The sequence below is a fragment of the Camelina sativa genome, chromosome 1, assembly GCF_030686135.1.
Source record: "Camelina sativa cultivar CO46 ecotype springtype chromosome 1, ASM3068613v1".
Taxonomy (NCBI): domain Eukaryota; kingdom Viridiplantae; phylum Streptophyta; class Magnoliopsida; order Brassicales; family Brassicaceae; genus Camelina; species Camelina sativa.
The window spans coordinates 21,975,143-21,988,713 of record NC_141880.1 but is presented as its reverse complement, the minus strand read 5'-3'; the positions used below and the strand labels follow the sequence as shown (position 1 = coordinate 21,988,713).

At 40.5% G+C, this 13,571-nt stretch overlaps 1 non-coding gene across 1 annotated transcript; it reads left to right on the top strand.

Annotated features, from left to right (window-relative positions):
* The first annotated feature begins 1,473 nt into the window (after positions 1-1,473).
* LOC147950191 (small nucleolar RNA R71) lies at positions 1,474-1,580 on the top strand. Its single transcript, XR_015565102.1, has one exon. It is a non-coding gene; the product is annotated as a small nucleolar RNA R71 (small nucleolar RNA).
* Positions 1,581-13,571: the final 11,991 nt, after the last annotated feature.

Sequence of the window (13,571 nt, the reverse complement as noted above, 5' to 3'; positions counted from 1 at the left end):
GACTTGAAATCAGTTCTCCCAAGCTTTTGTGCTATGGAGTATGGCATCACACTTGTTGAAGCTCCCAAGTCACAAAGGCATTGGTTGTAGTGAAGATAGCTAAGTGTGCAAGGCAGATAGAATGGACCTGGATCTTTAAGCTTGATTGGAATGATAACTCCTCCAAGGTCCTCAAGATCCTTCTCATCTTGAGCTTCAGCCTTCTTCTTTGACAAATCAAGCAAAAAGTCTTTGTAGAGAGGATATGGATCATACTGTTCCAAGGTAGGTCCTCTCTCTTCTTCTTGGTAAGCAATGGTGATCTCTTGTATGGCCAACACTTCCTCAACCACAGCTTCTTCAATCACAACCACTTCCTTCAAAGCCTTCTCTTCCTCTTGTTGCTTAGCCATCATCTCCTTTCTCTCAATGATTTCCCTAAGCTCCTTAATCTTTTGTGCTTTGAAACGTCCTGGGAATGGAAGAGGTGGCTTGTAAGCAGGAGGAATGTACTTAGCAGGCTTGACAGCTTCTGAGTCTGCAACTCGATCGACCACTCGAGCATGCACTCGATCGAGTGGCTGTTCGAGTACTTGGTCGAGTGCAATAACGGACTCCAGTTGCTTTGCACAAACGTCACTTGGGGCTTCAGTAACTAATGAATTCCCCCAAACTTGGATTTCACTGTCCTCAGTTACTTCCTCATCAGAGATATGAATGGCTTTTGCAGGGAGTTGGTTGGGTTTAGGAGCTGAAGTAGAGGCAATGTTACTCTCCATATACTTCATTCTGGAGTTGAGGCCCTCAAACTTCAAGTTCAGATCATTGTACTGTGATGTGAGCCTTTGATTCAACTCAGCAAACTGTTTGGCTTTCTCAATCTTGCCTTGTGTTTGCCCAATCAACAACTGTTGCATCATTGCTCTTAAGTCTTGTTCCTGGCCTTGGTTAGTCTGAAACCCTGGTGGGGGACACAATTGGGGCTGGAACACTTGGTGTTGTTGCTTGGGGATGTAGTTTTGTTGTTGTTGAGGTTGAGGAGGTGGATAGACCTGGTCTTGAGGGTTGGCCACATTGGTGCTCCTATAAGAGAGATTGTTGTTCTTGAAACCTCCTTGGTTGTAGCCTTTGAATCCTCCCTGGTTCTGCCTGTAGCATAATTCAGCAAATTCAGGCTCCCCCTCTTGAACTGGAGCTTCCTCTTCACCAATGAAGTGAATGGACTTGGATTGGCTGAGGAGGATCTTGTCAAGCTTCTCATTGACCATCTTCAAATCCTTCTTATACTTGTCCTCTTGATCAGTTGAGGAGCTCCTTATGGTCCTATCATAGTCCTCATTATAATTGCCATCAGATTGAGCAAGATTCTCAACTAATTCCCATCCTTCTTCCACATTCTTGTTGAGGAATTTGCAATTAGAGGCTGTGTCAAGAAGCATTCTTATCTTAGGAAGCACTCCTCTATACAAGGTGCTTAGAAGTGACTCATTGCTGAAGCCATGGTGAGGACACTGAGTTTGGAATCCTTTAAACCTCTCCCAAGCTTCACAAAAGCTCTCATTATTCCTTTGAGCAAACCCAGAAATCTCATTCCTCAGCCTAGCAGTCCTTGCATTGGAGAAGAACTTGGCCAAAAAAGCTTTCTTGCATGCATCCCATGTGGTGATAGCTCCAGTAGGAAGAGTCTTCTCCCAAAGGTGAGCTTTGTCTCCAAGAGAAAATGGGAAGAGTCTTAATTTGAATCCATCTTCACTCACTCCATTGATCTTAGTGAGTCCACATATTCTGTCAAACTCATCAAGGTGATCTAGTGGATCCTCCATTGGCAACCCATGAAACTTGTTTGCTTGTATCATTGAGATCAATCCACTCTTGATCTCAAAGTTATTGTTGGCTACTGAAGGTGGCACAATTCCAGCCCTTTGGTTGTGGGTATTGGGTGCATCTCCTGCACCAATGTGCCTTGGTCTTTGCTCATGGATAGCTTGTTGCTCCATGATGTCTTGACCTTGTTGTTGTTGAACTACTCTTCCTTGCTTATGTCTCAAACCCTTTTGTAGCCTGTGGATGTTGTCAATAGGCTGTTGAAGACTATCTTTGCCTTTTGACCTTGTGTGCATCAACAAACTCTACTACGGACTCGAACAGGTACACGGTCGAGCGCAGGCTCGAGTGGGTGGTCGAGTCGACTGGGAAGTAATGGCTAATTTGATCCGGCTTCTGGCTCGATCAAGTGCTCGATCACAGCTCGGTCGAGTGGTGGTCGAGTAGGTGGTCGAGTGGGTACCTGAAACACAAAACAGCCAAGCAAAGGAAGATTCGAGTTCAGTAACTTCACAAGTGTTTAAAACGAACTTAATCTTAGACTAATAATGATCCTAAATGTCACAAAACACACTCAAATGGGCAACGGCGCCAAATTGAAACTGACTTTCTTTGTGGTGTATGAATGAATGATGTATGGAATGATGATGTATGGAATGAATAGAAGTCAGGGTGTTTCAATTCCCCTTATGCAGTTGCAGTATAAGAGGTGTCAATCCTATCTGAGTGATTGTGAACAATTAAGATGTGCATATGAGTCTAAGTCAAGCCAATTGTAAAGATTGTTTGTCACTAACAATCCTAAAATGAGATATGAAATGCAGAAAGTAAAAACAACTAGAACAGGATACTAAATGCAAACAGAACAAACAACTTGAAGCTATAATGAAACTAGAACAAAGATAGAAACTATGCTAATGAACTAATGCAAGACAAGTAATGAACAGGAAACTACGTGAATGCAATGGAAATGAAACAGGAATAAAACAAGACAATCACAAATAAAAAAAACACAAGTTCTGGGGATGAACTCGAGCAGCACTCGACCGAGTGTAGGTCGAGTGGGTGGTCGAGCTAGACTTAAACGTGAAAACAGAGCAACACAAGAAAAACAGAGCAAAGCTAAAACCAATCAAACAACAAACAAGCAATGATGTTTAGACTAGGATTTCAATAAACAAAGAAGGCCTTGAGGAGGGATTCATGGGCTGAGCTAATCATTGTGGTTATCTAACTTGGTCAACAAATCTCAAGCAAACATTAAGCTGATCTCTAGACATACTATTCTAATACATGTTTAATCCACTCTCATGGCAAGAAACAATCAAACCTATGCAATTCTAGACTTGTTCACACAAAGAAAAGAATCTACACAAGCAGGCATTAAGCAATACATCTCAAACCAAACAAGACTCCTAATCTCTTAGCAAGCCTAATGGTAAGCTCAAGATCTAGCCTTATCTATGCTCCTTAGACATTGGTGTGATGCTAAGATGCTTGAAATCAAACCCTACCCTCTCAGATATAGGATCAGCATTAAGATCATCTAGCCTAGAAGAGATCTACAACAATAAAACTTGACCAAATCAAACAAACCACAAGATCAACCCAGCCTAACCCATCCTTAAGGTCCTAAACAAACTACTCACAAGAACACATGGTGAAATATGTCAAAAACCCAGAAAATAATGAAACTTGCATCATTAGAAAGATGAAACAGAGATCTACAATATTGATGAAGGAATAAAACTCGAAATCTTAATACTTTGAAAGTTATGAAACAAACAAAATATAAGAATCTAGTCTTTCTCTCTCAAACAAGTACAAAATCTAAAAATAAAAGAAAGTGCAAAAGGAATAAAATCTAAAAAAGGTAAAAACTATGTTTTAGACTCTCTAAAAAGCTGGACACCTCTGTGGCTGCAAGTACAAGGGCCTTATATAGGAGGTGAGGTGGAAGCCCTAAAAATACAAAAAGTCAAAGTGGTCAACGGCTCGGTCAACTCGACCAGTGCTCGGTCGAGTGGCTGGTCGAGCTGGCTTCTCTCATGCATTCTCTACTCGGTCGAGTCCTCCTCAGCACACGGTCGAGTGGTGGTCGAGTGGTGCGGTCGAGTTGGACTCCGGACCTTGATTCTACAGCCTTAACTCTCTTGTTTTCTCCTCAGGACAGCTTCACTTCTCCTCAGCATTGCTTCCATGCTCCTTAAGCTCCAAAATCACCTGTTTATGCATGAAAAGATGCAAATGCAATGCAACTACACTCTAATGCATGATTAGTCCTAAAGCTACACAATAATGGCCTAAATGGATAGCAAAAGATGCAAAAGTTGTGAATAAACAAAGGGAAAACAAGGTAAAATATATGAACATCAAATGTATAATGTAGAATGAAGAGAACTGAATAAGAAGTGAGAGTATAGGATAAAGACTTAATTAGTTATTTCTTTTGTTGTTTACATGGCCATATATAGGTAGACATAGAGCATATAGCCGTTAGGCATACAAGGGAAGGAGAGAGAGAGCTGATAGTACAAGTATTAATGAGGGAAAGCGACATCTCCTTCCCTTGGTTGGCTCGTTGACTCGCTCCCAAGGTAAGCATGTGAATTCTCCCATGAGATATTTTGGTAGCCTCTCTTCTAGATCTTTCTCCCCTTTGGGCTCCAATGTTATCAAGGCCTCTTCCTCTTATTACTTGGACCGAACCATAACTTAAGGGCCAAGACAGTAGACCGTACGGACGCTTGTACGGACAGCCGTACGGACAGCCTTGATCTCATGGCCTAGATCAATACTCCCCCTCAAGCTTAACCAAGTGAACGGTTAAGCTTGGAACCCCATAAGCCACCACCTCGTTAAAAACCTCAACGTAGAAGACCACATGGGACAAAACTCCCTTGAGAAAAAAAGAGTGTGGTGGTCATGGGTAGAGGACTCGATCAAGGGTGTGTCAAGTCCACCAGTCCAAGCTTGTTGTGAATGTGATCACAAACTTTACGACAGGCGGCCTTGGTGAAGATATCAGCGAGTTGGTCTACACTTGGTGTGTGATATGGGAGTGTAACTCCTTCTTCAATCTTCTCGCGAACCTTGTGGCAGTCCAACTCAATGTGCTTTGTTCTTTCATGGAACACCGAGTTTGTGGCTATGTGAATGGCTGCTTCATTGTCACAGTGCATAGGTATTGGTGTTGATGGATTGATGCCTAGTTCTTCTAATAACGCCTTGAGCCAAGTGAGCTCGGTAGTTAGCTTCCGCATCGCTCTATATTCGGACTCGGCGCTGGACATCGACACTACCTTTTGCTTCTTGGTCTTCCACGTAACTAGGTTGCCTCCTATGAAGGTGCAGTAGCCCGTTGTAGACCTTCTATCAGTCCTATCACCAGCCCAATCTGCGTCACAATATCCCACAAGGTCGGTGTTGTCATTCTTGCCCATCCATATGCCTTGGCCTGGACTCTTCTTGAGGTAGTGAAGTAATCTTTCCAAGATGTTCCAGTGGTATGTTGTTGGAGCTTTCATGTACTGGCTAACCTGATTCACAGCATAGCAAATGTCAGGTCGAGTAAGTGTTAAATAGATAAGCTTACCCACAAGACGACAATAGCGAGAGGGGTCATCGTATGGAGGATCATTCCTCTCCCCCTTTCGTTCAACTTGGTAGCCATCAGGGAGTGGAGTGTCAACCGGTTTAGCTCCTAACTTTCCTGTTTCACAAAGTAAATCAAGGGTGTACTTTCGTTGGGACAGGAATAAGCCTTCCGGAGAACGACACACTTCAATCCCAAGAAAGTACTTAAGCTCACCGAGGTCTTTTATATCAAACACAGAGTTTAAATGAGTTTTGATATCTTTTATACCTTCATGGTCGTCTCCAGAGATGATAAGATCATCTACATAAACGAGCACAACCACTATACCTTTATCACTTTGACGAGTAAAGAGAGAGTTGTCCGAGTGAGTTCTCTTAAAGCCATATCCAATGAGTGTGGTGCTCAACTTGTGATACCAGGCTCGTGGTGATTGCTTTAAACCATATATAGCTTTCCTTAGTCTCAATACCTTTCCCGGAGCAATCATGTCTTCAAGACCCGGTGGTGGTGTCATGTAAACTTCTTCCTTTAATTCTCCTTGTAGGAAGGCGTTTTTGACATCCATCTGCCATAACTCCCAAGATAGGTTCGTAGCTAAGGATAAGACTACTCTCACCGTATGAAGCTTTGCCACTGGTGCGAATGTGTCTTTGTAGTCCTGGCCGTATGTTTGTGTGAAGCCACGGGCCACTAACCGTGCCTTGTATCTCTCGATGTCTCCATTGCTGAGGTGTTTGATTGTGAAGACCCACTTTGAGCTCACTGCCTTTTTCCCTACTGGTAGGTCAGTTTCATCCCATGTGTGATTACGTATCATGGCGTCAACTTCATCGTCTACCGCTCCAAGCCATTCTTTGCTTGCCTTCGCTTCCTCATAAGTGTTTGGTATCGGTTGTGCGTCTAGCTTCCCAAGGAACACTTGATGTTCAGCTGGGAGGTGTATAAGAGAACAGACAGCTTGTATGGGATGTGCCATAGCTTTGTTGTTGTAGTAGACGCGTTTGTCCTTCCAAGTAGACGGATGTGACCGGACGCGTGTGCTCCGACGCGGCTGGAAGACCGATTGTGGGTCTGGAGAGGGCTCAGTCGATATTGGTTCCCCAGACGCAGCAGCTTCCACCTCAGGTTCATCTAGCCTACTGTTCTCCCCCTCCAGCTCTGGAGCCACAACATCAACCGGTATGTCAGACCGTTCGGGCAATGACAAGCCGGTACGTGAGTCAGGTGTAGAATCCTGGGACAGTTGAGACGGCTGAATGGTGGTGACTCCAAGATGATCGAGGAGGAACTTGAGACCCGTTGACTGATCCATAGGCGTCGCCAAATCTCTCAAGCCGGCCCAATCCTTCTTGTCAAAGTAGCCTTGGTCTTCAAGAAACTTGACATCGCGAGAGACAAAGGTGTGGTTGTTGACCGGATCAAAACACTTGTAGCCTTTTTGAGTGATGGAGTAACCAAGGAACATACACTTGGTGCTTTTTGCTTCCAGTTTGTTCCTTAGCTCACCTGGTACTAACACAAAACAGACACATCCAAACACCTTTAGGTGACTAAGTGATGGTTTAAATTGGTTTAGTACCTCAAAAGGCGATTTATCATCCAATATCTTCGTTGGAGTTCGGTTGATTAGATAGCAGGCTGTCAGTACTGCATCTCCCCAATATCTCCTTGGAACATTAGTGTGAAACATCATTGATCTCGCAACTTCCATCAAGTGTCGGTTCTTTCTTTCGGCTACACCATTTTGTTGAGGAGTGTAGGGACAACTTGTTTGATGTATCATGCCATGTTTTGCTAGGTGTTCTTTGAATCGATTGCTTGTATACTCACCTCCATTGTCTGTTCTAAACACTTTAATCTTAGCATTAAACTGATTGGTCACATAGCTTTGAAAGTTTATAAAAGCATCAATCACACGGTCCTTGGAGGGAAGTAAGGTTACCCAAGTATATTTTGATTTTTCATCTATAAATGTCACAAAATACTTGTTATTATCCCTAGAGACACATGGAGAGGTCCAAACATCTGAATGAACTAAGTCAAAGCATTTTTCATAACATGTAGTAGACTTAGAGAAAACAGTTTTACAATGTTTTCCAAGTATACAAGCCTCACAACTAGAGTGATCAAAAGAAACATTAGGAATCATTAATTCAAGGGCCCTAGAGTGAGGATGACCTAGCCTAGCATGCCACATTGCATTCAAAGAAATTCCAAGACAAGAACTAAAAGAAACAGATTTTGGTGAACTATCTTCAAGAATATAAAGGTCATCTTTGGTTCCACCTTCACCAATTAGGTTTCCAGTCTCAATATCCTGAAAGTAAACATCATTAGGCCCAAATATAGCATAGCAATTTAGATCATTTGTAGCTCTCTTAACCGACAAAAGATTTGAAGTAAACTTAGGCATATAAAACGCCTTAGACTCTTTGTTAAACAATTTTAAGTTTCCTATGCCTTGAATTGGTATTTTATCACCATTAGCAATAACAAAATTTCCCTTAGTTGGTTCTATATTATTTAGCAAATTCGAGTTACTAATCATATGGTGAGAGGCACCCGAATCTACTACTAGGGAGTTATTAAGCTTTCGGGTAGAAAACGTTTTACCACTTGACTCCTTGAGAGCCAAGGACTTGAAGAAGGCCTCCAAGTCAGATTTCCTCACATAGTCTCCGGAAGCCGCCTCTTCACCGTTCTTTGAGGAACTGCCGGTCTGGACTTGTTCGTCCTTGGTGTGAGTCACGTTGGCTCTCGGATCTTTGTGATGGTGACTTGGGCGCAAGTGAGGGTGTAGAAACCAACATTTCTCCTTAGTGTGGTTCTTCCTCTTACAATGCTCACATCCTCCCTTTGGCTTCCGATCCTCTTGCTTGAAGACTCCTTTGTTGGCCGTGACCAGCTCCCCCTTACCGCTAAACAAGCCGACAGAGCCTTGTTCTTTTTGTATCTGTGCACACACATCATCAAGGCTTGGGAGCTTGTCTGACCTTAGAATGTGCTTTATGAGGTCGTTGAAGGTAGGGTTGAGGGTGAGGAGCAGGGCGAAGACCTTGTCTTGTTCCCTTCTCTCGTTGAGTATGGCCGGGTCCATGGTGTTTGGCCGGAGCATCTCAAATTCAGCCCATAGTGACCTAAACTTCCCAAAATGTTTGTTGAACTCCATATCTTCTTGATTCAGGTCGTTGATAGCCTTCTTGATTTCAAAGACTCGAGTGAGATTCGAGATATTACCGAAAACGTTCTTAAGAGTCTCCCATAGTTCACTGGCCATTTCGCAATAAGAATAGGCTTCTAGTATGGGAGTTTCAAGAGAGTTTTGAAGTATGGAGAGGACGGTTTGGTCTTCTGGGAACCATTTAGCTTCTTCTTGAAGCTTAGCCTCTTCTTCATCTTCTTTGATGGGTTCTTTTCCATCTTCTTGAGCGACTTTCTTTGGAGCTCTTCCACCTTCGATGTGGCTCCAGAGTCCGCGGCCACACAGCGCGGTCTTAGTGGTTCTTGACCACAGAAGGTAGTTTCCTCCCTTGAGGACAGTTGGTAGAACAAGCGGTTTGGTGTTCTCCATGGCTGAGTACTATGGACCACTGGGTAAAGATGTTGACCAACGGATAAACACAAAGGGATCAAGATAGAATCGAAAGCGAACAACAAGAACAAAGAATAGAGAATAGAGATTGAGTTGGTTTGTCAAGAACGAGAACCAAGCTCTGATACCATGTTAGAATTGCGGAATGTATAATGTAGAATGAAGAGAACTGAATAAGAAGTGAGAGTATAGGATAAATACTTAACTAGTTATTTCTTTTGTTGTTTACATGGCCATATATAGGTAGACATAGAGCATATAGCCGTTAGGCATACAAGGGAAGGAGAGAGAGAGCTGATAGTACACGTATTAATGAGGGAAACCCTTGGTTGGCTCGTTGACTCGCTCCCAAGGTAAGCATGTGACTTCTCCCATGAGATGTTTTGGTAGCCTCTCTTCTAGATCTTTCTCCCCTTTGGGCTCCAATGTTATCAAGGCCTCTTCCTCTTATTACTTGGACCGAACCATAACTTAAGGGCCAAGACAGTAGACCGTACGGACGCTTGTACGGACAGCCGTACGGACAGCCTTGATCTCATGGCCTAGATCAATACTTAAACCCCTTTTATCCCAAAATAGGCTTAAACCGAGAAAACAGGCTAAAACGGAGAGAAACATTGATTTGAAGCAGTAAACAGCTATGTCACTCTTTCTAGGGTAAAAATATGTAACAATCCAATGCATTTGACTAGTAATAAGAGTTTGGGTTGAATTTGGAGTGTTTAGACAATACTTAAACCCGTTTTATCCCAAAACAGGCTAAAACCGAGAGAAAACATAGATTTGAAGCAGTAAACAGAGATGTTACTCTTTCTAGGGTCAAAATATGTAACAATACAATGCATTTTATCCCAAAACAGGCTAAAACCGAGAGAAAACATAGATTCGAAGCAATAAATAACTATTTTACTCTTTATAGGGTGAAAATATGTAACAATACATTGCATTTGACTAAGTATAAGAGTTTGGGTTGAATTTGGAGTGTTTAGACACCACTTTTACTTATTTTCCCAAAACAGGGTAAAACCAAGAAAACATTGATTCGAAGCAGTAAATTGCTTCGTTACTGTTTCTAGGGTCAGAATGTGTGACAACCCAATGCATTTGACTAATTGTAAGAGTTTGGGATGAAATTGGAGTGTTTAGACAACACTTAAATCCATTTTATCCCAAAATAGGCTTAAACCGAGAAAACAGGCTAAAACGGAGAGAAACATTGGTTTGAAGCATTAAACAGCTATGTCACTCTTTCTGGGTAAAAATATGTAACAATCCAATGCATTTGACTAATTATAAGAATTTGGGTTGAATTTGGAGTAATTAGTCAACACTTAAACCCGTTTTATCCCAAACAGGCTAAAACTGAGAAAACAGACTAAGACCGAGAGAAAACATAGATCCGAAGGAGTAAACGGCTATGTCACTCTTTCTAGGGTCAAAATATGTAACAATACAATGCATTTTACTAATTATAAAAGTTTGGGTTGAATTTGAAGTGTTTAGACACCACTTTTACCCATTTTTCCCCAAAATAAGCTAAAACCGAGAAAACATTGATTCGAAGCAGTAAATTGCTTTGTTACTGTTTCTAGGGTCAGGATATGTGACAACCCAATGCATTTGACTAATTGTAAGAGTTCGGGATGAATTTGGCGTGTTTAGACAACACTTAAACCCGTTTTATCCCAAAATAGGCTTAAACCAAGAAAACAGGCTAAAACGGAGAGAAACATTGATTTAAAGCAGTAAACAGCTATGGTACTCTTTCTAGGGTAAAAATATGTAACAATCCAATGCATTTGACTAGTTATAAGAGTTCGGGTTGAATTTGTAGTGTTTAGACAACACTTAAACCCGTTTTATCCCAAAATAGGCTAAAACCAAAAAAACAGGCTAAAACCGAGAGAAAACATAGAACCGAAGCAGTAAACAACTATGTTACTATTTCTAGTGTCAAAATATGTAAGAATGCATTGCATTTGTCTAATTATAAGAGTTTGGATTGAATTTGGAGTGTTTAGGTACTACGTTTACCCATTTTTTTCCAAAACAGGGTAAAACCGAGAAAACATTGATTCGAAGCAGTAAATTGCTTCGTTATTGTTTCTAGGGTCAGAATGTGTGACAACCCAATGCAATTGACTAATTGTAAGAGTTCGGGATGAATTTTGAGTGTTTAGACAACACTTAAACCCCTTTTATCCCAAAATAGGCTTAAACCGAGAAAACAGGCTAAAACGGAGAGAAACATTGATTTGAAGCCGTAAACAGCTATGTCACTCTTTCTAGGGTAAAAATATGTAACAATCCAATGCATTTGACTAGTTATAATAGTTTGGGTTGAATTTGGAGTGTTTAGACAACACTTAAACCCGTTTTATCCCAAAACAGGCTAAAACCGAGAGAAAACATAGATTTGAAGCAGTAAACAGAGATGTTACTCTTTCTAGGGTCAAAATATGTAACAATACAATGCATTTTATCCCAAAACAGGCTAAAACCGAGAGAAAACATAGATTCGAAGCAATAAATAACTATTTTACTCTTTATAGGGTGAAAATATGTAACAATACATTGCATTTGACTAAGTATAAGAGTTTGGGTTGAATTTGGAGTGTTTAGACACCACTTTTACCCATTTTTCCCAAAACAGGCTAAAACTGAGAAAACATTGATTCGAAGAAGTAAATTGCTTTGTTACTGTTTCTAGGGTCAGGAGATGTGACAACCCAATGCATTTGACTAATTATAAGAGTTCGGGATGAATTTGGCGTGTTTAGACAACACTTAAACACGTTTTATCCTAAAATAGGCTTAAACCAAGAAAACAGGCTAAAACGGAGAGAAACATTGATTTAAAGCAGTAAACAGCTATGGTACTCTTTCTAGGGTAAATATAAGTAACAATCCGATGCATTTGACTAGTTATAAGAGTTTGGGTTGAATTTGGAGTTTTAGACAACACTTAAACCCGTGTTATCCTAAAATAGGCTTAAACCAAGAAAACAGGCTAAAACCGAGAGAAAATATTGATTCAAAACAGTAAACAGCTATGTTACTCTTTCTAGGGTAAAGATATGTAACAATCCAATGCATTTGACTAATTATAAGAGTTTGGGTTGAATTTGGAGTATTTAGTCAACACTTAAACCCGTTTTTTCCCAAAACAGCGTAAAATCGAGAAAACATTGATTCGAAGCAGTAAATTGATTTGTTACTGGTTCTAGGGTCAGAATGTGTGACAGCCCAATGCAATTGACTAATTGTAAGAGTTCGGGATGAATTTGGAGTGTTTAGACAACAGTAAAACTCGTTTTATCCTAAAATAGGCTTAAACCAAGAAAACAGGCTAAAACGGAGAGAAACATTAATTTAAAGCAGTAAACAGGTATGGTTCTCTTTCTAGGGTAAAAATATGTAACAATCCAATGCATTTGACTAGTTATAAGAGTTTGGGTTGAATTTGGAGTGTTTAGACAACACTTAAACCCGTTTTATCCCAAAACAGGCTAAAACCGAGAGAAAACATAGATTTGAAGCAGTAAACAGAGATGTTACTCTTTCTAGGGTCAAAATATGTAACAATACGATGCATTTTATCCCAAAACAGGCTAAAACCGAAAAAACAGGCTAAAACCGAGAGAAAACATAGATTCGAAGCAGTAAATAACTATGTTACTCTTTATAGGGTCAAAATATGTAGCAATACATTGCATTTGACTAATTATAAGAGTTTGGACTGAATTTGGAGTGTTTAGACACAACTTTTACCCATTTTCCCAAAACAGGCTAAAACCGAGAAAACATTGATTCGAAGCAGTAAATTACTTCGTTACTGTTTCTAGGGTTAGAATGTGTGACAATCCAATGCAATTGACTAATTGTAAGAGTTCGGGATGAATTTGGAGTGTTTAGACAACACTTAAACCCCTTTTATCCCAAAATAGGCTTAAACCGAGAAAACAGGCTAAAACCGAGAGAAACATTGATTTGAAGCAATAAACAGCTATGTTACTCTTTCTAGCGTTAAAATATGTAACAATCCAATGCATTTGACTAATTATAAGAGTTCGGGTTGAATTTGGAGTGTTTAGACAACACTTAAACCCGTTTTATCCCAAAACAGGCTAAAACCGAAAAAGGCTAAAACCGAAAAAAACAGGCTAAAACCGAGAGAAAACATAGAACCAAAGTAGTAAACAACTATATTACTGTTTCTAGTGTCAAAATATATAACAATACATTGCATTTGACTAATTATAAGAGTTTGGATTGAATTTGGAGTGTTTAGACACTAAGTTTACCCATTTTTTCCCAAAATAGGCTAAAACCAAGAAAACATTGATTTGAAGCAGTAAATTACTTTGTTACTGCTTCTAGAGTCAGAATGTGTGACAACCCAATGCAATTGACTAATTGTAAGAGTTCGGGATGAATTTGGAGTGTTTAAACAACACTTAAACCCGTTTTATCCCAAAATAGGCTTAAACCGAGAAAACAGGCTAAAACAGAGCGAAACATTGATTTGAAGCAGTAACCAGCTATGTCACTCTTTCTGGGTAAAAATATGTAACAATC